The sequence below is a fragment of the Hippichthys cyanospilos genome, chromosome 4 (assembly GCF_059441005.1).
Source record: "Hippichthys cyanospilos isolate Australia breed blue-spotted pipefish chromosome 4, RoL_Hcya_1.0, whole genome shotgun sequence".
Classification (NCBI taxonomy): Eukaryota; Metazoa; Chordata; class Actinopteri; order Syngnathiformes; family Syngnathidae; genus Hippichthys; species Hippichthys cyanospilos.
Window position 1 is genome coordinate 1773765 of NC_142372.1, and position 21758 is coordinate 1795522.

Consider the following 21758-nt stretch of genomic DNA (forward strand, 5'->3'; position numbering starts at 1 on the left):
ATCACAGCAGTGATGCGATTGGTGGAATTTGAAGGCGTCACTTTCACGTTGGTTTGAAAGACGCGACTTGGCCCCCCGCCCCCAAGAGCAGCGGATTGCCAAGGAAACCACCTCAACCGTTAAAATACTTGGAGGCCCCCTTCACTCCAGATCAATAGCGTTAAGACAGGATGCGATGTCGTTTTCTGCTCAGCTGATGCCCACTGCGCGAGGCAACAATGGCCACAATGGCGAGCACACGCGCTCCATTGTTGCGGTGAAAGCGAGACGCGCGGCTTTTCCCCGGGGCTTCCTTCCACCGCCCATCTGTCCATGTTTGTTCCACACCGTTTGGCTCCAACGGTGTGCCTGAATCAACTTTAAGTTGAATGGGATGTTTTGGTTTGAAAAAAAAAAAAAATTGACTTAACGAATTCCTGTCGTTCACATTCTGTAACATGGGCTCAAAGTACAAACGAGTCAAATGAGGAGGATATTTTCATTTTAACCAAACTCTCCAGAGTTTATGATTTAATCACTGGGGATCTCCTGAGGATCTCCATTGCTTGCGCCCGAGTCTGAGTCACCCGATTCTCAGTATCTTCCGATACGTTGTTGGCCACCTATTGCAAAGGGGGGAAAAAATGCATCAAAACTCTCAGATTTATTGATACGGAACGTCACCGTTCACTGTTTCTCCACCCGACCTGCCGACATCCATGCCGGCTTATTCAAGCAAACGCCTAAAGACAGAAGGAGACAACTCAAGCCGTGTTTTCCTTTTCATAATGCATCAAAGTCCAGCGTCCATCGTTGTTGACAACTAAGAGGCAATGAGGCGGCGCTTGACCAAAGTGCATTTGGCGCTTCTGTGCAAACACTAAAACAGATGCAAACACATGCAAAATCATTTTAAGCCTGGTAAATGACGTATTAATAATTTCATATTAGAATCAATGCTATTCAAACACTTATGTGGAAAAAAAATCGGGTCTGTTTTGAATCATGCGGTTATAAGTCGACCCCCTTAATAGGGAGGTTGAAAACGAGGGAAAAAAACTCGACCTGTACCCGGAGAAATACGGTAATTCTGGAACGTAGCTGAAACTCGAATACCCGGAGAAAACCCGCGCGAGCATTCTGTGTGCTGAGTGCAAAGCAACAACAAAAAAAACCTTTTAGGGCCAGTAAGTTCATCAAGAATTCACAAAACTGTTTGGTGTGAACGTGACCTGGGCTGATGCCGGCTTTAACTTTCTTCTTTTCTCCATTATCTTCAAACCAGCAGGAGACCAAAATAGAGTGGCTACCTTGGAATCCAGTAATAAGCCCTCTGACAAGATGTGCCACAAACGAGAAGAAAGAAAGCCAACACATCTCAAAAGTACCTCACCCGGTCTTACAGTCGAAATATAATAACTCATCTATATATACATAGGCTAAAAAATGCATTACTTGACCCTCACTTTTAACGAGTACTATATTACTATTTCTTTGGGTGTAAGACATTACATTTACCGCGTTGCAGTAAAAAGTAAAGCGTTGCAGTAATTCCATTACTTTTGTAATGCATTTCTCCCAACACTGTATATATATTCTTCAACGGAACGTCAATCAAACCTACAGGTGCGGTTCGGAAACTGTCAGTTATAATATCTCAGCGACACGCTGGATCCACAAGCATCCGTAGCGCGACTGGGATATTTTGCGGGCGATATGGAAATTCCGCTCTATTTTACATTTGGATTAGCGTCGATGGGGTCCAAGGCTTCCGCGGGCAGGCGATGACCCCACGACCTTGACTCCCCGCGTCCTCACAAGTGTCCTCACGGGGCCCACTAAAAGATTCTTAACGGCGATAGGAAATGTGCTTTCCGGGCACAAAAAGTCTTATTTTGGAGCGCTGGTTGAGCCTGACAGATCTCGGTTGGCATTCCCGTCATGAGCCGCGTTTAATGCATTAGGCGACGCGTGGCGTTGAATCCGAGGCGAGCAATAGAAAGGAGAAAAGTTCCGCAGAGAACACACCGTTGTCCCTGTTCCTCCTCTCTCTGCATTAATGACTGGATCTTTCCTATTACCTGCTCTGAGCCCTCAGGATGGGATTCCTGCGGCGCGGGCCGGGAGGGAGCCGCGGCGCCGTGCCGCATCGCCATCAGCTCTCAGCTCATGTCTTTCTGCTCGGGTTTCACTCCACTTATTTCCCTGCATGTCTTTGGCCGCGCCGTAGCCATTTTATCAATATGTTTACTGTAGTTCCCCGAATAGAAGATGCGCCTGCGCATGGGACGCACCCTTAATCATTTCTGGTATTTTGCACGTTACCGTGTATAAGACACTTTGGCATCAATGTAAAAACTAGAGCAAAACACGATACGTCTCATCTTCCTAAACGCTTCGTGTTTTCTTGTGTTTATGCCCGTAAGTTGTGTATTTGTTGCGTGTTAATGTGTTTCAGATTTCCCACATTGTGAGCGGTCGGCGAACGCCTTGCCAGTGTAGGTTTGAATGCGCTGGAAGCAGTCGTTTTTCCTTTTCCGCGACATATTTTGAAATATCCGAAGTTGGTACTATCCGTGTTTCACCGGGTTTAGAATTGTAATCCAAAAAACTGCAATTAGTACGAGTCAAATGGAATACCTATGCGTGTTCTCTAACCGGCGCCGCTCTTAATTGAATCACTTGGAGACGTGACTTTTACACGATCCTCTCGGTTTTAGTATTACTTTAGTATTTGATTACCTAAAGTCATGTTTTTGCCTGTTTGTCCGCCTTTTTTGAGCCCTGTAGCGCTGACCAGAGGGCAGCAGTTTCAACGCCAGGACGAGTTGTTGGCAGCAAGTGGAAAAATGATATCTGTGCATGAAAAATACTTTGGGAAAAAATAATTACTACTGAAAATGGCCCATTTCATTTGGTGACAATTTAATCGTAAATTGTATTTTGTTATATGCTGTTTATTCCATCTTAGGGTTTACGAAACATTAGTTGAGCCGTCAGTAGGCGTTCCTTTGCGTTTCTGAACCAATGAAAGATGATGATCTCCAGAACTGCCAAAGCTTGAAATTCCTACAAATATGCCAGGCATATTAATACCCACAAAGCAGTTATAAATAATACGCATAGATCCGGTTTGCCACAAGTCCAATGACAAAACCATTGTCATGTAAAACTCAGTAAAAGAGAGACTGACACTTTCTCCCGTAATTTTCACTGGTGTCCTCCCCCGTTTGTCTTTTCTTTATGTTAATGGCTCCGTGCGTATTTACTCGGCATCCTCCGAGAAGTCAATCAGCGTTTCATCTGTCGGCGCCCCCAGGGGAAGCCCGTTTGTCTACTTACTCCATCGGCCTCATACTTTTGCTTCGTCTCCCAGGAGTCGCCTCGCTGTCACTTTCTGCGCTCCCAGCGGTCCAGCCCGGCGCAAACAACTTGGAGGTGTCGGAATAATATGGACAGAGTTAAATATAAAAACTCGGGAGGCTCTTTTATGTAGTATTGATGCTTCAATTATTCTCCGGTTTACTTAAAGTTGGGCGCACTCCATCGCCATCCCGGTAAATACGATGTGTAGCGATGGGACTTTTGGCTTCCTTCTTCTCCGTACCTCATTCTCCCGGTTTGGAGAGGGGGCTAGACGATGAGAGACCAATTGCCGTCATGCGGACCTACGCCCATGGAGAGATGCGGCTTTTGTTATGGAACCAGTAGACCAGACCGTGAGGAAAATCTTACTGGATCGCCTGCCGTCAAGGCGTCTTTGCACTGGACACTTACTGCTTAACGTGGCACGATGTATTATTTTTTTAGCACTAGGCATCTAGCGTAACCCGTTGAGTCTGCAAGAGGGCCCCTCCCAAATGCGGTCCCTTCTCAATGTTTCTCATTTTCCCCAGATACAGTTTTTGAGTTTTTCCTTCCTCTTCTGGGCTCTTTGTTCGGGGGATGCCGTTGAGCATTTGTCTGATTTCTGATTTCTTTTTCGGAGGTGAAACCTATTGAGGCCGAGGTGATTCAGGGCTATCCAAAAAAATTTGACTTGGGTTTAAAAAAAACCCTGGTTACGTGTAGACAAGGCCTTCATCAAAGACAACCAAAAAAACAGGCACGTACAGTGCAGGGGTAGGGAACCCCGGTTCCCAGAGAGCCACATCCTGCCTGTTTTTCATTTGTCTCCCATTTAACGCACCTGATTGAAATGATCAGGATGTTTATCAGGCTTCCACGGGGCCTGCTGATGAGCTGATTATTTGAACCAGGTGTGAAAGGCGAGGGCAAATAGGCAGGACACGCCTCTCGAGGAACCCGGGTTCCCTACCCCCGGTATAGTGAAACCGGAAACATTTACCGCTCGGGTGCGCGTTGCAGACTACGCCCGAGAGACCCACAGACGGACTCAATGAAACGGCGGCCGAGTCAGTATTCCCCAAATAGCTTCCGACTGCTTTCCCCAGGCTCTGTCCTCCCCTACTTTTGCAGTTGATTTCCGGGTAGCCCTGACATGGGATCCTTTTTTTCTGCGGGGACTGACAGGATCCAATATTTTCCCCATTTGGGGCCGGCTCTCTCATCAGAGAACCGGCCGCCTGACAGCTCATCCATTCAGGCCGGTCCCGTAAGACTTTGCCCCGGTGCTCGCTCGCTTTAACTGGGCCTCCGTAACAAACCTCTTGGCATTAGTGACCGCGCGAAGCGAGGGGGGCAAGAGGCGGAAAGTTGAGGGGCGAGGCGGCACCATAGCCTCAAGGCTGAACAATGCTTGGCGTGGAGGGAGGGAGGGAGGGAGGGAGGGCAACCAGGGTGGGAGAAGGAAAATGCCAGACTGAAGAGAGATGTTACAGTCAATAAGCAAGCTAATACAGCAGGGGTAGGCGCAACGGGCATTTCTCCGCCGAATCCCTTGTGCTTTGCGCGGGGAATCATTTTTCAAGCAAAGAGAAGGATTTGGGTTAAGACGTGGAGGCCCATGAGAGTCAATGTGGCATTTGCACTCGACATAGCGCCTTCACAAAAAAAACATTCAAAAGTAAAAACGCAGCTAAGTCCAAACAGACGAAAAGGGAAAATAAAAATAAATACATTTGATGAATTACAGGACGCCAGAACGCATCGCGCACATCGGCATAAAGGCGGAATATTTGAGAGGAATGTCATAGTAAGGCGGTCTTTTAATCACTTAGACCTAGATACTGGAGAACTCAACCAAAATAGCTTGTGTTCCGCCCCTGTTATTCCCTTATGTCTGAGTGGGTGCACCGTTAACTGAATAACCTCCTCCGCAGCGGACAGCTTCCACTACACTCCAAGGGAAAAGGACAAGGGCGCGCAGGGGAAAAAAAAAGTTGCAGAAATAGGACAAGATTGGCCTGCAGCAAACAAAACAGACGAGTAAATCAATTTTATCATCTAATTATTTTGCCCTGACCCCTGCGCGCTCAATAGTAGTCATTCCGACACCGACTTCAAGTGTGCTTAACCTACATAATAAATAGCAAAATCTGAGATTAGCATACCATGGAATCAATATTATGTCACACAGCACACAATCAAGATTCAAGAGTTTTATCGTCACGTGTTTAGTATTGTTAAACCGCACGATGAAATTCTTATTGCGTTCACTCCCCCAGTAGCCGACTACGTTCCGTGTTCCAGCAATAAATATTTGCATTTGCATGGCAAAAAAGTTTTGAAGGAAGGCGTTCCGTTGAGCTTTTGGTCCGAGATGTCACCGTCGGCGTCATAAAATGTCAGTTAGCTTTCATATTGAATGTCATATAGGATTTGCCATGGAGCCCTTTATTTGTCTCGTATGGAAGCTGAATTTGTACCGTGAAATATTAGTCTAGTTCTCTACTAGACCTGACTTTATGAGATTGTTGCGCTCCAGATATACTTTGTTTTTGTTAATAAGTATTAGAAATTAAATTTGTGCCCGAAGTTGCTTCCTCTTCCTGTCATATTGTGACATTTTATGTGTGTGTATATGATGCGTTTTCCAAAACCAGGCTTTTGTTGGAGATTAGTTTACAATTATTGACAAAATGAAAATAAACATTTTAATACTGTATGTTTTGTGTTTTTGAACAAAAAAAAAAAAAATCTTATGGCATATATTACTTGTTTATAAGTCTAGGGTACTTGGAAAATTGGTCCAAAAATGACCACTTCCATAGATTTAGGCCATAGTAGTATATTGTCGAAATACATAAAAATACTTGTATTAAAAAAGTGTCATAGAAGTGGAACTACAAAGCAAAAATCACAACATTAAAAAGTATCACACAATTAAAAAAAAAAAATACACTGCAGGACCATCTAAGGTATTTATGTAACAAAGAAAGCGAGATGAATAATCAAAGTAGAACGGCGGTCGTCTGACAGGTGGCATAGCGCCACAAATAAATCAGGCAAGTTGCTGTGCTGGCACTTAAGAGTAGACAGCAAAAAAAAAAAAATCCTGTTCTCTCCAACTTGCATTGATTTGAAGTATAATCATATTAAAAAAAAAGAATAGTGGATTTAATAATGTTTTCTGTAGCTTCTCCAAATAAGATGCATTACTTGCTGCTTGATTCTTCCTAATTTCCCAAAACAATTTTGAGCATTTAAACATCACACTGCCACATAAAGCAATTTCAAAATAAAATGAAAACAGATGGGCAGTATCCAATCAGCGAAAGCGTCATGCATAATCTTTAGTGGGACAGTTTAAGCGAAAATTCGAAATGAGAACAACATAGTGGTAAAAGGTTATAGATATGCTTTAGCGTGATGACTCGTCGGGAAAACAAACAAACAAACAACAGCGTTGCGTTGGTGGTTTCTCTGTATTAGCTACTTTTAAAGCGAGCGACTCTACAGTGAGAGTAATTCTTGGTAAACGTGGGACAAGATGAGCGGCGCAGGTGGTGCGGGTGAGTACTCAGAATAATTGATGCCATTATTTTAAGCGTGTCAGAAAAAGCCTGGTCCATCCATGCAGGGCCAAACAATAAAAGTCGGTTTTCAGGAAGTGCTAGTAGTCCAAATTGCAGCCCAAAGCTTTCAGTCAAATCTGGTGAGAATATATGCTAACTTTGAAAATGACGTCATTTGACAAATTACCGTAATTCCCCAAATATAGGACGCGCCTGTGTATAAGACGCAGCCTTAATTTTGGGGTAAACTTTTGGTATTTTCTATGTTACGGAGATTTTGGCGACAATGTAAAAACTCTAGAAACATAAATCTGACCTTTTATAAAGTCTTCATATTTTCTTGTGTTCATATGGGTAAATGATATATTTGTTGTGGATTCATTTCAATGTCAAGGTAAAAACTATAGCAACTATTGCTCATCTTCATATTTTCTTGTGTTCATACCTGTAAATTATAGATTTGTTGCAGGTTAAGTGTCTTTCAGGTTTCCCACGGTCAGTAAACGCAGCATCAGTGCAACGTTGAACGCACCCAAAGTTTTTCCTTTTGTGCTCACGACGTAGCTCGAGTTCTTTTTGCAAAAAATACCCAAAGTCGCGTAGCATCCGCGTTCCGTCGACCACAAAAATAAACGAGTCAAATGGAATATCTGTCTGCTTTTTCTAACCGGTACACTCAGCTCCATACCTAGCTACTCTTATTTGATCAGTTACAGATATCATAACTTTTACATGAGCCTTTCCGCTTTAGTAATATTCCCGTGTGTGAACAAGGATGGACTCAGACGTCGGTTCAGTCTGCTCGCTTCTTTTCTTAATGGCGTACCAACCTCAGCTAACACGAGCTGCTGTTAGCTGCAAACAGCCAAATGACTTTTTTTCTTCATTTAAAAACAGTTTCCGTTTTTATTTTTTATAATTGCAAAAACTAGTGTTTTTCGCGCCGTGTCCCCATGTAAATTGCTTCAAAATCCAATTAATTTTAAACAAGGTGCACAAATTTTAATTGGGGAAAAAAAAAACATTCACAACCGAAATGCAAAGGTGAAAATGAAAGTTTATGCATTGTATCAGGGGCACCGGATTATAAGGCACGCGGTCAGCTTTGGACAAAATAGAAGGCTTTTATCATGCGGAAAACAGTGTTTTTAAGTGTGCTATCGTATATAGTAATAAAAAAATTATAGTCATTCATTTGTTTCTTTTTCAACTAGCTTTTCTAGCCATGTCAAATGCAGTTTTAGTTTATGGTGTGGGCCATATTTTGGACACTGGTGATTTGACTTTATTTCCATAACTGTGAGCATATGTACAGTTTAAACAAGCATCCGCCTCATGAAACACCACCATGTGGCCACTGTAGTGGACATTGGGTCCCGGGAGGTAAATTCTAAGAATCCGAGGGTTGTTTGGAGATAGACGTCATTGGAGTGCGCGTGCATTTTTTTGTGTCTCCTTACTGAGCAAAGACCAGTCATCAGACAGCAGCTGGCACCGCCATTAAGACCCCGGGCCAAAAAAAAAAAAAAAACGACAGCGACATAGACCAACAGAGAGGCAAAGTAGTTGGCACAGCACGGCGGCGTTCATCTGCTTCCCGAGACCAAAGGCAGCGCGGAAATGGCAATAAAACACACGAGCAAAAACTCCTTGCAAGCTGAGCGTACTTTTTCCATCGGAGGATATGAATACGCGATATTCATTCATTCGTTTTCTAGCGCTTGGCCGTTACGATCCGATCCGAGCTTTCTTTTTTGGCCTGAGGCGGGGTACATTGTCAAGCGCTCGCAAAAACAAAAACAGCCCAGGATAAATACTATCCATTTTTAATATGGCTTTCTGCCGGCGGCAGACGCTCTAATTGGGTGTAGCCGCACAGTTTCATGAAATTCAAAAGTGATTTTTTTTCAATGATTATTTATGTTTGTACAAAGTGCCGCTTTTACTGCGGGGAAGGTTTTTTTTCTCGCCCGGAAAACCTCATTCGAGACTTTTTGTTGTTCCGTAACGGCGCGATCTGATTTGCAAAAACGAGAGGTATTTTTCATGCTGAGCAAATCGCAAATCGAGTTTAAGCAATTGTTCTCAATTCAAGGTCGATTATTAACAATCGCTAATCATTTTGTTCAAGATTTAGCTAAATATCAGCATTTTTTTGCTCATTTGAGCCTAGATTGGCAAATAGTCCTATTATACATTCCAATGTGCGTAATATTTCTCAATGATTTAAAAATTCAGGACAGTTTTGCCGGATTCAAGCAAACGTTTCCTCGGTCCGTTTTCTTATTAAATTATTAATAAGCCACAATTGTTTTCATAACATGATAACAGAACAAAGCTGTCATTTTAAAACAAGACAACAAAAATCTTTCCAATTACCATTCACGAAAATGACTTTGATTAACTTAACTACAACAACGCGGATGCAACGCGATACAGAAGACTTCTGATACGTCATTTAACTTTCATTACCGCATACGTGTAAATCAGTCCTCCAAATACATTTCTAAATTCGAAAAAAATGGACCTACCTTAAGGTGATCATTCAAAAATCATATTTTCAACCTTCTTACCAGAAAAATCAGCGTTTAGAGAAAATAAATCAAAAAGTAAATGCTAGATTTCATACCTTGAAATAAGCTTAAGCATTTTTTCCGTTCTTAAAAGGGACTTTTTGCAGTGAGCCTGTTTTGATTTTTTGGGTGGCGCTCGCACGCTACTTCATGCCTATGCCAGTTGGAGACTTATCAGTATATTGAAAATCTATGAAGAGACCTTGAGCCAGAAGTGATGCGTAATGCCTCGCTAACTTTGGGAGGCCGTACTTTGCTTAAGTGCAGCGTCAGCTCATTGATTTGTTTTACGCCCCGCTTTAATCCGACACAATTGCATTCCGCTAGCTTTGAGCACATTATCGGCGCGTCCCATGTTGTTGCCGTTCATATGTTGACGTTAGCTGTTTCCTAGTGGGAGAACCTTCTTTACAGTCGGCTTGTCAAACCAAAAAATAAATTGGGCGAGTGGCGAAAATTGGGGTGTATCCTATACCCAATTGTGTCCTATAATTGGGGAATTGTGTTTTTTGTTCTTTTTTTTTCAGTTTCATACTAAGCGGTAACCTGTATAAACCCTGTAGAAAATATAGAATTTTTTTGTTGATGTTAAAAAATACCATTTTATTGTGTTTTTTGTTCTTTTTTTTTCAGTTTCATACTAACCGGTAACGTGTATAAACCCTGAAGAAAATATAGAATTTTTTTGTGGATGTTAAAAAATACCATTTTATTGTGGGTTTTTTTTTTTTCAGTTTCATACTAAGCGGTAACCTGTATAAACCCTGTAGAAAATATAGAATTTTTTTGTTGATGTTAAAAAATACCATTTTATTGTGTTTTTTTTTCTTTTTTTTTTCAGTTTCATACTAAGCGGTAACCTGTTTAAACCCTGTAGAAAATATAGAATTTTTTTGTTGATGTTAAAAAATACCATTTTATTGTGTTTTTTGTTCTTTTTTTTCCAGTTTCATACTAACCGGTAACCTGTATAAACCCTGTAGGAAATATAGAATTTTTTTGTTGATGTTAAAAAATACCATTTTATTGTGGTTTTTGTTCTTTTTTTTTTTCAGTTTCATACTAACCGGTAACCTGTATAAACCCTGTAGAAAATATAGAATTTTTTTGTTGATGTTAAAAAAAATACCATTTTATTGTGTTTTTTTGTTCTTTTTTTTCAGTTTCATACTAACTGGTAACCTGTATAAACCCTGAAGAAAATATAGAATTTTTTTGTTGATGTCAAAAAATACCATTTTAGGTACAATTAAAAAAAATCATAGACCATCTTGTAGTCACGGCGGTAAGCGAGAGGGCGCAAAATGTTTTCTCTTTCCTGGGGGGGGGCTTTGCAAAACAATAATTGCGAAGCGCCGACTTCACGAAAGCGTTGAAAGCAGAGCAAGCGTACTAGCTTGTTTGCGCAGAATGAAATTTAAACAGGCTTCTCAGAGTCGGTCGCAGTTTGTTGTTTACAAAAGTAGCACGCGAGAAGGATTATGTCACCTTCTTTTCAGTCTGTTGCCGGCTTTGACGGGAGATCAATAAGACACGCCGCTTCTCCTCTTACGCCGTTCGGGGATCTTGTCACGGCGGAGTGATGGATTGCCCGAGAAGGAGCTCGGGGGCGGGGGAAAATGAGCTGGACGCGGGACGCCGAGGTCGGCCGGGTTAATGATGTTGGCCGTGATTATTTGCAGGTGAGAATAATCCCGGATTCATCATTTAGGAGCAAGTCTTGAACGGCGGCAGGTGAGAAATGGCCCTCATCAAACTGGCCCGCGGCAGGATATTCGTTCGGGCGGAGCGCATACGAGTCGTGACGGGAAACTCGCGGCGCCATGAAGAAATATCGCATGTATGTAAATCAAACTGCGTTGGATTTCCGCAGCGTTGCACATACGTTGTCCGCTAAAACAACATATGCCGTATGTGCTCAATCTTAATCTCAAACCTTAAAAAGGAGCAGGTAAAGTTATACATTTTACCTACGTTTGAATGTCCGAATGCATTTGAATGCACCGCACGTTTCGTGCGCATCGCTACACGTCATCGCACTGTTGGCAGCGCTGGAGACTTGTGTTGTATGCGGTGGGAATACCAGAATTCCCCAAACGTATCAGTGCGTCCTGTATGTTAATTCAAAGGTTAGTTTTGGGGTGTTTTTTTTTTAGTCTACATCATTTGAGGACAATTGACCATCAAGCCGCTTAACCCGAGTTTTGACGCACAGATGTGAATTTTTATAGCAGCCGCGTTCTTACAAAAATTACCGTAACGGGACGAGTTAGAGGGCATTTGTCTGTTAGGGCTGTTCGTGTTAGCTGAGGTTGTTATGGTATATTTTCGATAAAAGAAGTGAGCGGCCTGAACCAACGTCCGAGTCTATTCTTGTTCACAGACAGGAATATTACTAAAACGGAATGGATCGGTAAAAGTAATGATGTCTCCATCTGATTCGATTTAAGAGTGCACAGAATATGGTGCGCAACTTTGGGTATTTTCGACAAAAAGAAACTCTGGCCTCGTCGCAAGAAAAAGGAAAAACAACTGCTTTGTATATAACGTACGAAATATATATAACGTACGAAAACAATAAAATATGCAGAATTTACAAAGAGATTCATTGTGTTTTGGTATCGTTTCTACAGTCACCAAATAGTTGATGCGTCCTATACACGGTAACATAAAAAATACCAGAATTCAACACTAAAATTAAGGATGCGTCCTATACACAGATGCCTCCTGTGTTTGGGAAATTAAGGTAACTTTAAAAAAAAAATTACTTAATTTTCATGAGCATCACAAAGTGAAAAAAACAAAAGAAAAAATGTACTATGTGGGCTCATGTGTACATTGTAAAGTCCCAGTATTTTAGAGGCTAAAACTGACACGTGCTGGTATGCCATACCGCTGCGTAGTGGCCCACTTAATCCACAGAACACCGGCCTTATTAAAAAAAATAAAATAAATCAAATTAAAAAAAATGATACCCACGATGCCAGCTGATACAATTAGTTACTTTCTCGGAGTAGTTTTACAATCAAATATATCAAACATCCTTACTACATACTCTTACGTTAAATTTTGTGGGCTTTACTGCCCCTTTAAAAAGTCAAGAAAATCTATGTTGAATCACAAAAGGGAGGGATAAAAAAAAAAAAAAAGAAACCTTTCGGCAACTTGCGCGGCAGTCTGACATGAGTCATGAACTATACACTCACCTGATTTATTCCTAATAAAAGGTGAGTACCCCGCAGAGGGTACTTCTCCGCTCATTCACACAGACTCTGGGTAAATGTACAGCGCCTTAATTAATGAGCTTAGTGGAGGAAAACACATTTGTTTTCACTCTCGCGCTTCCAAGGTGAACCCTTGCTCTGTGATACATGCCTGGAGCAATAAAACGGCTCTTGGCATTAGTCCAGTGAACAGCTGTATACAAAAACAATGGGAGGGCGAACCCTGGGGGGGGGGGGCATCGCACGCTCCCAAGCATACGAAGCAGAGCCGCAATTTACTGTCCTTCATGGCAATATGTTTAACGACACTGCCGAGGCAATCGAAAAAAAATATATATACCTTAAATTACGGAATATTAGCTGCACACGTGTAAAAAAAAAAAAAAATTATATATATATATATATATATATATATATATATATATATATATATATATATATGTATATATGTATATATATATTTTTTTTTTTTTTGGGGGGGGGCTCAATTTTTGCTGCTGTGGTTTTTACACGGGTGCAGCTAATATTCTGTAATTTAAGGTATATATATATTTTTTCGCTATATATATATATATATATATATATATATATATATATATATATATATATATATATATATATACATATATATACATATATATATATATATATACATATATATACATATATATATATATATATATACATATATATATATATATACATATATATATACATATACATATATATACATATACATATATATATATATATATATATATACATATATACATATATATATATACATATATACATATATATATATATATACATATATACATATATATATATATATATATATATATATATATATATATATATATATATATATATATACATATATATACATATATACACACACACACACACACACACACACACACACATACACACACATATCAATGACAAATATACTCCCGGACTAACCAATAGTATTGTATAATGACACCTTTTACCAAAACGTGGTTGAGGATTTGGTTTTATGACATTGACAATAAGGTTGACATGAGCAAGGGGGAAGTGCCGTCCTCGTCCAAGATAACACACGGGTCAGGCTTACGTCTAAAATGAGGTCTCACCTTAAAAGACAAGCTTGCACAAAACATTGTAATGTATTCCGGTGGGAGCGCCGGCAGTACACGACGGCCCGCGCGCTTTCCCGTCTTCCCACTCTAACTAATGAGCGGCAATAAAGGACGAGGGCCGGACCGTGCTTATCTATGTGGTTCATCAAGGTGCCCTCGCGCGCTGCGCTGAGACCCGACGGGGTGACCTGCTTCTCGCGTATGGTGCTTCCAGGCCGGCATCAATTCTGTGTGTGTATCTATATATATATATATATATATATATATATATATATATATATATATATATATATATATATATATATATATCTCTCTCTCTCTATATATATATATATATATATATATATCTATATCTCTATATATATCTGTATATATCTCCTTACCTTATATATCTCACCTTATATATATCACCTTATATATCTCTATATATATATGTGGGACAGAAGCAGACAAAGTATGTCGGTTCCCTTCCGCGTTGTTTTTACAATAAGAAGCAAACAAACTGAACCAACATCTGAGTCCATCCTTGTTCACGCACAGAGGCATTAAGACATAGGTGTTGAACTGCAGTCCTCGAAGGCCGGCATCCTGCATGTTTTCCTGTTTTCTTTCCCCAACGCACCTGATTGAAATGAAGCTTATTAGCTTATTAGCAAGCTGCAGGAGCTTCAAAATGATCCCAATCATTCGAATCAGGTGTTTTTGAGGGAAAAGGTTTGAAAACACGTAGGATACCGGCCCCCGAGGACTGGAGTTCCACACCTGTGCTTTAAGATGAGATTTAATCTGTCAAGAATTCATAAGAGCTTCAGTTTGTAATGTTTATTTATAGATTTACATACTTACGAAATTCGTGCTTTTAATATGGAAGGCCGCGCTGTTTTTCCATTTTGTGTGTACGTTCTCTGTTCGGCATTCAGCTCTTAGCGGTGTTTGTGTTACCGCGTCGTTTTCAAAAAAAGAAGCGAGCAGACCTAACCAACGTCCGAGTCCATCCTTGTTCACACGCAGGGGCATAGAAATCAGATTCATTGAAAAGTGCCGCATTTCAGTTTCCTTTTACGGATTTGCGAATTTGCCCGTCTCGTCGCTCCATACGCGTCCGCTCCCGCACGCCACGTCGATGGCAATTCAAACGTGTCGGTTGTTACAGCGTCTCAAGCTCGCATGATGTATTTTTCCAAGCCGGGAAAGGATGAAAGAGCCGGTCGCCTCGCCGGTTTGTTATTGGGAAGCGCACGGAAAGCGGCGCTCTTTCTTTTTCGAACAAGCTGGGTCATCTTCTCAGCCCGTAACCTTCGCCTTGATCCCTCCCCCGCGGAGAACCGCCCTTGTCCTGCCAAGCCTGCCGTAGGGTCACATCTGGAGTGGAGAATTATTGCTGCTTTTCATCTAACCACAGATGGCCTGTTGATTTGAAGCCCGCTAGGGTATGGTGAAAACGGAAGAGGTGACTTCATGTACTTAGTTTTTGTTGCGCGTGTGCTCGGTAAACAGATTATTATGTAACATTATTACTAAACATGCCCAGCAAGAATTCTGATCTAGACGGTACGAATGGCGCGCTGTTTTATATTTAGCCCAGGTGAGAATCTTTGAGGGTCTCATGAGTCCCATTCAGGTCGACTATCTGATTCGGGATTTTCGATTTAAAAATGATTCAATCGGATCCAATTAAAAACGATTTCTGCTTCAATCTAACAATGTACAAAGAATCATCATACTTCGACAGAATAACAAAAGTAGACGGTGTCTTTGTTTTGTGCTGCCTTTTCGCACAAAAATAGCACGTGGGCAACGGCTACTCTTTGAATCAAGCTAAAAATTGGATAGCATTTATGATATAAAATAAGAGGAAACAAAAAGAAAGTGCATATGTCAGATAAAGAAAGGGTAGAACAAACACATTGTCGTTTCACAGAAAATAACAAAATATGTGAAAAACTTGAAAAAGATGAATATTTTGTACATGTATTGCAAACAATATGATATTTCATATATTTGCTCCACAGACGGTTCCACTCTTCTGTAATTGAAATACATTTGAGTGTATTTACTGTACATATGCCCACATCAATGGGGGGAAATGCTATGATTTTATGAAGAACTTTTAACCTAATTTGCAAGGACTTTCGAGTTGATCAGTCCGAAAAATTTCCATGCAAATACATTTGAGGGAGATAAAACCGATATTTCTTCTCTCTGAAGCCCAAAAGTTGAAATTGGGAGTTAAAGCGTATGAAAAAAAGTCAGCAATGTCAACATGCTAGCAGATGTTTTTGACCTACTCGTACTGTAGGTAGCAAAATAAATGAACATGTGAATACAGTGCCGCCCATCAACCAAGACAGTTTAGCCCATCTTACCTCAGAACATTCACAAATGTCGTCATGAAAACCGGTAGAAGATCTTCATCAAAGTTTCATTGTGTGCTCCGAAGACTGTTGATCTCGAAACCATCCATATAGGTAATTTCTACAAGAGCGAAAGACAGCTTGACATTTTCCATTACAAAATAACATTTGGTGTAAGATTATAAACAACGGGGAGTAACACTGAGACTCTGGACACTAGCCCAATACAATGGCGCTGACTCACAACATCACGTCATCCCACGTTGTTGGTGAATCCTATAAATAGCCCGTGAAAGACATTTTTTCAACCTCCTGCCACGAATTGGGAACAGGACAAGATGCCGGCCGAGAGAGAGAAAAAAAAACCCATAAATTGTTCTTTAGGCTAGTTGATTTATCTATATAATTTCTCATTTAAAAGTTAAACAACTGGGATGAATATGAAAAAGATTCTTCTGTCATTTTGTATTTTCGTTTCCCTTTCAGTGATTTGCAACATTTGATGAAAACAAACTCAATATTTTTACACTAAGGATGGGAAAAATGAAGCTTGGGATCAGCTGTCAAATTTAGCCCATGTCAGGCTCGTTTATTGCCATTAAAAATTGGAAATACTGTCAATTTTAGACATATTGAACAGCCGATGTTTTATCATGCATTTCCCCCGATTTTTGCATTCATCTTTTCAACGGCAACATGCGAAGGGGGTCCTATGGAAATGTTTGCGTTAACACCCCAAAACCACCCCAAATCACGCTTGTCATTACTCATTACCCGCTGTTCTTTTATTTCTTGCCCGTGCAGTATTTGCACTACAATTGTATTGCCGAACGTTCGATATTGCCGCTTCTTGTCTGTCGAACTTACTAGTTTACTTTACAAAGCAAAACCAATCGGCCGAAAAGACGGAGCGCTTCACGGGTACCTCACACATGACTTACCTTGAAAAACGGTAGAGGGGGAAAACAACAGCCGTTTGATGTCTTGTGGCAACGGCAGACTGAAAGTGGCAACGAGGGGTCAAAGCGCGAGGAAGCGTACGCCACGGAACAAACGTCCTGACAAAGAGCCAAGAGAAAAGGGGGAAGTAACTACATGCCCACTAATTACCGCGCCAGACAGCTGAGCCGGACACAAGGGGGAGTAAGGAGCTGATTGCATGTGACACAAAAGGGGAAGGCCGAGCAAAGGAAACCAGGTGAAACTAATGACGCGCGTGGAACGGGCACAAGAGACTCGCATTGCGTGCGTTTACCAACAGATGCTTTCAAACTAATTGGACAACCGTGATTGGGTCGGCTTCGCTAATGTACAGGCCGAGTACGGGCAGGCGCTAGTTTTACCTTTGACAACACGTTTAACTCGTACGCTTCTTTTAACACAATATTCCTACTGTATTTTTCGTAGCCGTGACAGCAAAAATCGAGCGAAAAACTGTTGTTGTAGACATATGTTGTAATATCAGATATTTAGGCCGAAAGATGGTAACATTTGTTAATGTTGTTTTTTTAAACATTTTTTTATCGTTTTAAATCCTATAAGCAACAGACTGAAAATGCCAACATGTATAGCGCCAACATATTAATAGAAAATGGATGGATGGCTTGATATTTTCAACACAATACTGCGGTAAATTAGCAGTTCAAACTGAAAATCAATATTTCCATCGTGTCTTCTTCTGTCTTCCCTTTGATTATTTTAGTGAACATATCAACACATTGCACATGATTCGTAAATATATCAAATTTACAACTTTTATACAAGATCTTATTCAATTTACACATAATTTAAAGACGATATTTTCAAAGTTTTTGAGCACAGCCATTGATTCACATCTTTTCAGTTCCACTGTATTTTATTGTTGTTCCATAATTTGACGCATTAAAAAGAAACACATATTTGCTTTGCTGGTGGATTGTCTCCGGGTGGCTAAAAAAAAACCAAAACAAACCACAAAAACCGATAAGCCGCACTGGACTAAAAGCCGCAGGGCTCAGAAAGATGAGAAAAAAGGTGCGGCCTGAAGTCTGAAAAATACGATAATAGTAATAGCGTGATTAAATGTACCTTCTTCGGCACGAACAGCACATTCCCACCAAACAATCTCGGCGACATTTTGACGCTGAGAGTAAAAATGTTTTCCCCACCTCCATCCAATTCTATCACGCATGCAATCTTCGACATATTTCACAAATGGCAAATCGGGCTTTCATTTCCATCCCAACAGAAATCTGAAGGGTTTGCATACCTGTTTTTTTTTTTCCTAGACACATTCCAAAAGCTTTCCCGACTCACGCGGCCCCCTCCATTCACGCCTGCAGCTTATGTAATTGGATGTGTTGACAGGTAAGGAAAAGTATGTTGAACTCTGCGCATATAGCCTTGTGCTATGTGACATTCGCATGTTATAAATTTGAGAGATGGATTCATTAGTGCAGATGCGAAATGCAGCAACTACAGGAGTGCACCCCGCATACATTTACTTTGGGGCGTGAGTCATGTCCGACGTGGCTTGAACACGAATGCGTTATCATCCATTCGCGAAAACAAATACATCGGACGTAGATTAAATCGAATACGATTCCAATTATGATAATCATGTTTTCGGTGATTAGGGTGACCGTACCTCATAATTTATACGTGACAGTCCTAACAGATTTTGCCAGCACCCTTGTTTCGTCCTGTGTTTACTTACAGGTTACGTCCTGACGCCTCGTTTTGGCTCCGCAAGCCAGTAGTTTGGCCCATGCGTATGTCACATAGTTGCCATGGCGATTCATACTCTAAACCGTTTCAAAAGGGCCCCAAACGTTCACGGAATGCAAAAACTAGAACTACTTCCTGCCTCCGTGTCTTAAGAATTGGAAAAACCCGGATTTGGGGAAAATCAGAAACCTTCAGAAGGGACCGCAGGTGGGAGGGGCCCCCTTCCAGGCTCAACTGGTTGAAGTGGATGATGCGTGTGCCAAATACAGGCAAATACAGCTACACAATACAGATTACACAAAACATTGCACATATATTAGTTTTTCACCAGGCAAAACTATATTACTTGGTATTGGAACAGAACTTTCTGTAGGATATTTGACTATGAAAAATACTGGTCAGGTGCAGCCTGACAGTAAAGTGAGTTAAGGTTGCCCATTTAAAAAGGTGTTAGCTAACGTGTGAACCAAAAAAAAAAAAAAAAAATCTTGTTTTTATCGGTCTCATATCCGATTCAAATTCTCTGCGGGCTATCCGAGTACCCAAAATACTCGACAGGTACAGAAATGCAACCAAATTCGTCAAAGTGGAACCCGCTTAGCGATACAATCCTACATGGGCTCGGGCTTCCGCCATTAGCCACGCCGGTAACCTAATTTGCTATTACTTGGCACCTCCATTGAAAACCCTTTTCAAAACAAGCTTCGATAGTCGTCTCTCGGAAAGAAAGAATAAGGTGTGTGAAGGATCGCCAGGCCTGGAAAGACAACAAAATGGCGGGTGACGAACAATCCGCTCCTCGGCGGCTATGATCTTGAGAGCGCTCGTGCAAAGCGCTCAACTGCAATTTTGTTCCAGCGCCCATGCCAACAAGAAAGGGTCGTGATACTTGGGCAAATGTGAAGATAAAAACCTGTGTGGGTGATAGCTTTCGGCTAGAAAACAATATCTGGCATAGGAACAAAAAATATTCTCAAACGGGCGCGTTATTGCGTCGAGGTAACGCTACGTGCGAAACCGCCGGAGAAAAAAAATATACGGTAACCATGGAAGCCTGATTTATTATTCATAACATCACCTTGCCTCTTTTTGTATCATTGCGGGGCTGGAGAAGCATGTGAGCAGACTGCTGATGTACCTCCGTTTGAAAGTCACAACATTTTGTGTTATAACGGCTCCGCGAGGCTGACGGAGGGCGGCCGACGGCTTTCCGGGACGCTCGCGCGTCAATGGCGGAAAGAGCCGTTTTCTCATCGGCGCCCGGGACCGGTGGGCGCGAGCGCCTCTGACTCACAACGAAAGGCTGAGGCCTGACACACGTTTGGAAAGGGGGTGACGCGATCGGGCTTAGGAAAGGGCAATCCGCCGAGCGCTCCGGCTGACCGGCTTGGCGGGGAAGGAGAGGACGGAGGAAAAAGACGAGGCGGGCGAGGGCAAGCGCGAGAAGAACGGAAATAATCAAAAGAAGTTTAAATGAGGTGGGAGGAATAACGCGGGCGTGTGTGGCATCGCTTCCGTATCGCCCGTGTCCAAGCTATGGCTTGAGGGCCGTTTGTGGCCCACTATGTATTTTTCAAAATTTAAGCCCAAGGCAAACATTCTTCAAGAGTAAAAGCCGTATCAACAAATGTTTAACAGGAAATTAAATTATGTTTAGGTTGTAAGGTCGGATATTTACTCAAAAAGATGGTACATGGAAGATTTTTTTTTTTCAAACTGCCTGTTTACGGCAACATCATGACGTCAACACAGACGCAACTTTCATTTATTTTTGCATGTTGTTTTCATCTTTCGCAATACGGCTTTGCTTATTTGTTTGACCTTTTTTGTGCGTGATTTTTTATTCCAATTTTGGGATGTGTTTTCATTTTTGTTTGCGACTATTTCACCTTTTATTGTTTTTGTTTGATTATTCTTTCATTTATTTTTGCATGTTTGCTTCATCTTTTTCAATACGGCTTTGCTTATTTGTTTGACCTTTTTTGTGCGTGATTTTTTATTCCAATTTTGGAATGTTTTCATTTTTGTTTGCGACTATTTCACCTTTTATTTTTTTTGTTTGATTATTCTTTCATTTATTTTTGCATGTTTGCTTCATCTTTCGCAATACGGTTTTGCTTATTTGTTTGACCTTTTTTGTGCGTGATTTTTGATTGCAATTTTGGGATGTGTTTTCATTTTTGCTTGTGACCATTTCACCTTTTATTGTTTTTGTTTGATTATTCTTTCATTTATTTTTGCATGTTTGCTTCATCTTTTTCAATACGGCTTTGCTTATTTGTTTGACCTTTTTTGTGCGTGATTTTTTATTCCAATTTTGGAATGTTTTCATTTTTGTTTGCGACTATTTCACCTTTTATTTTTTTTGTTTGATTATTCTTTCATTTATTTTTGCATGTTTGCTTCATCTTTCGCAATACGGTTTTGCTTATTTGTTTGACCTTTTTTGTGCGTGATTTTTGATTGCAATTTTGGGATGTGTTTTCATTTTTGCTTGTGACCATTTCACCTTTTATTGTTTTTGTTTGATTATTCTTTCATTTATTTTTGCATGTTTGCTTCATCTTTTTCAATACGGCTTTGCTTATTTGTTTGACCTTTTGTGTGCGTGATTTTTGATTCCAATTTTGGGATGTTTTCATTTTTGCTTGTGACCATTTCACCTTTTATTGTTTTTGTTTGATTATTCTTTCATTTATTTTTGCATGTTTGTTTCATCTTTCGCAATACGGCTTTGCTTATTTGTTTGACCTTTTTTGTGTGTGATTTTCGATTCCAATTTTGGGATGTGTTTTCATTTTTGCTTGTGACCATTTCACCTTTGTTTTTGTTTGATTATTCTTTCATTTATTTTTGCATGTTTGTTTCATCTTTCGCAATA

General features: G+C 40.7%; 1 long non-coding RNA gene across 2 annotated transcripts in view; it reads right to left on the reverse strand.

Moving 5' to 3' along the window:
• Positions 1-21758, reverse strand: part of LOC148424241 (uncharacterized) — an 83417-nt gene that overhangs the window by 52419 nt on the left and 9240 nt on the right. For both annotated transcript variants that reach the window (XR_015865436.1, XR_015865435.1), the window contains exons 2-3: positions 17113-17229; positions 16184-16292 (exon numbers count right to left, since the gene is read on the reverse strand). This is a non-coding gene — a long non-coding RNA (uncharacterized LOC148424241). The remainder of the gene's footprint in view (positions 1-16183; positions 16293-17112; positions 17230-21758) is intronic.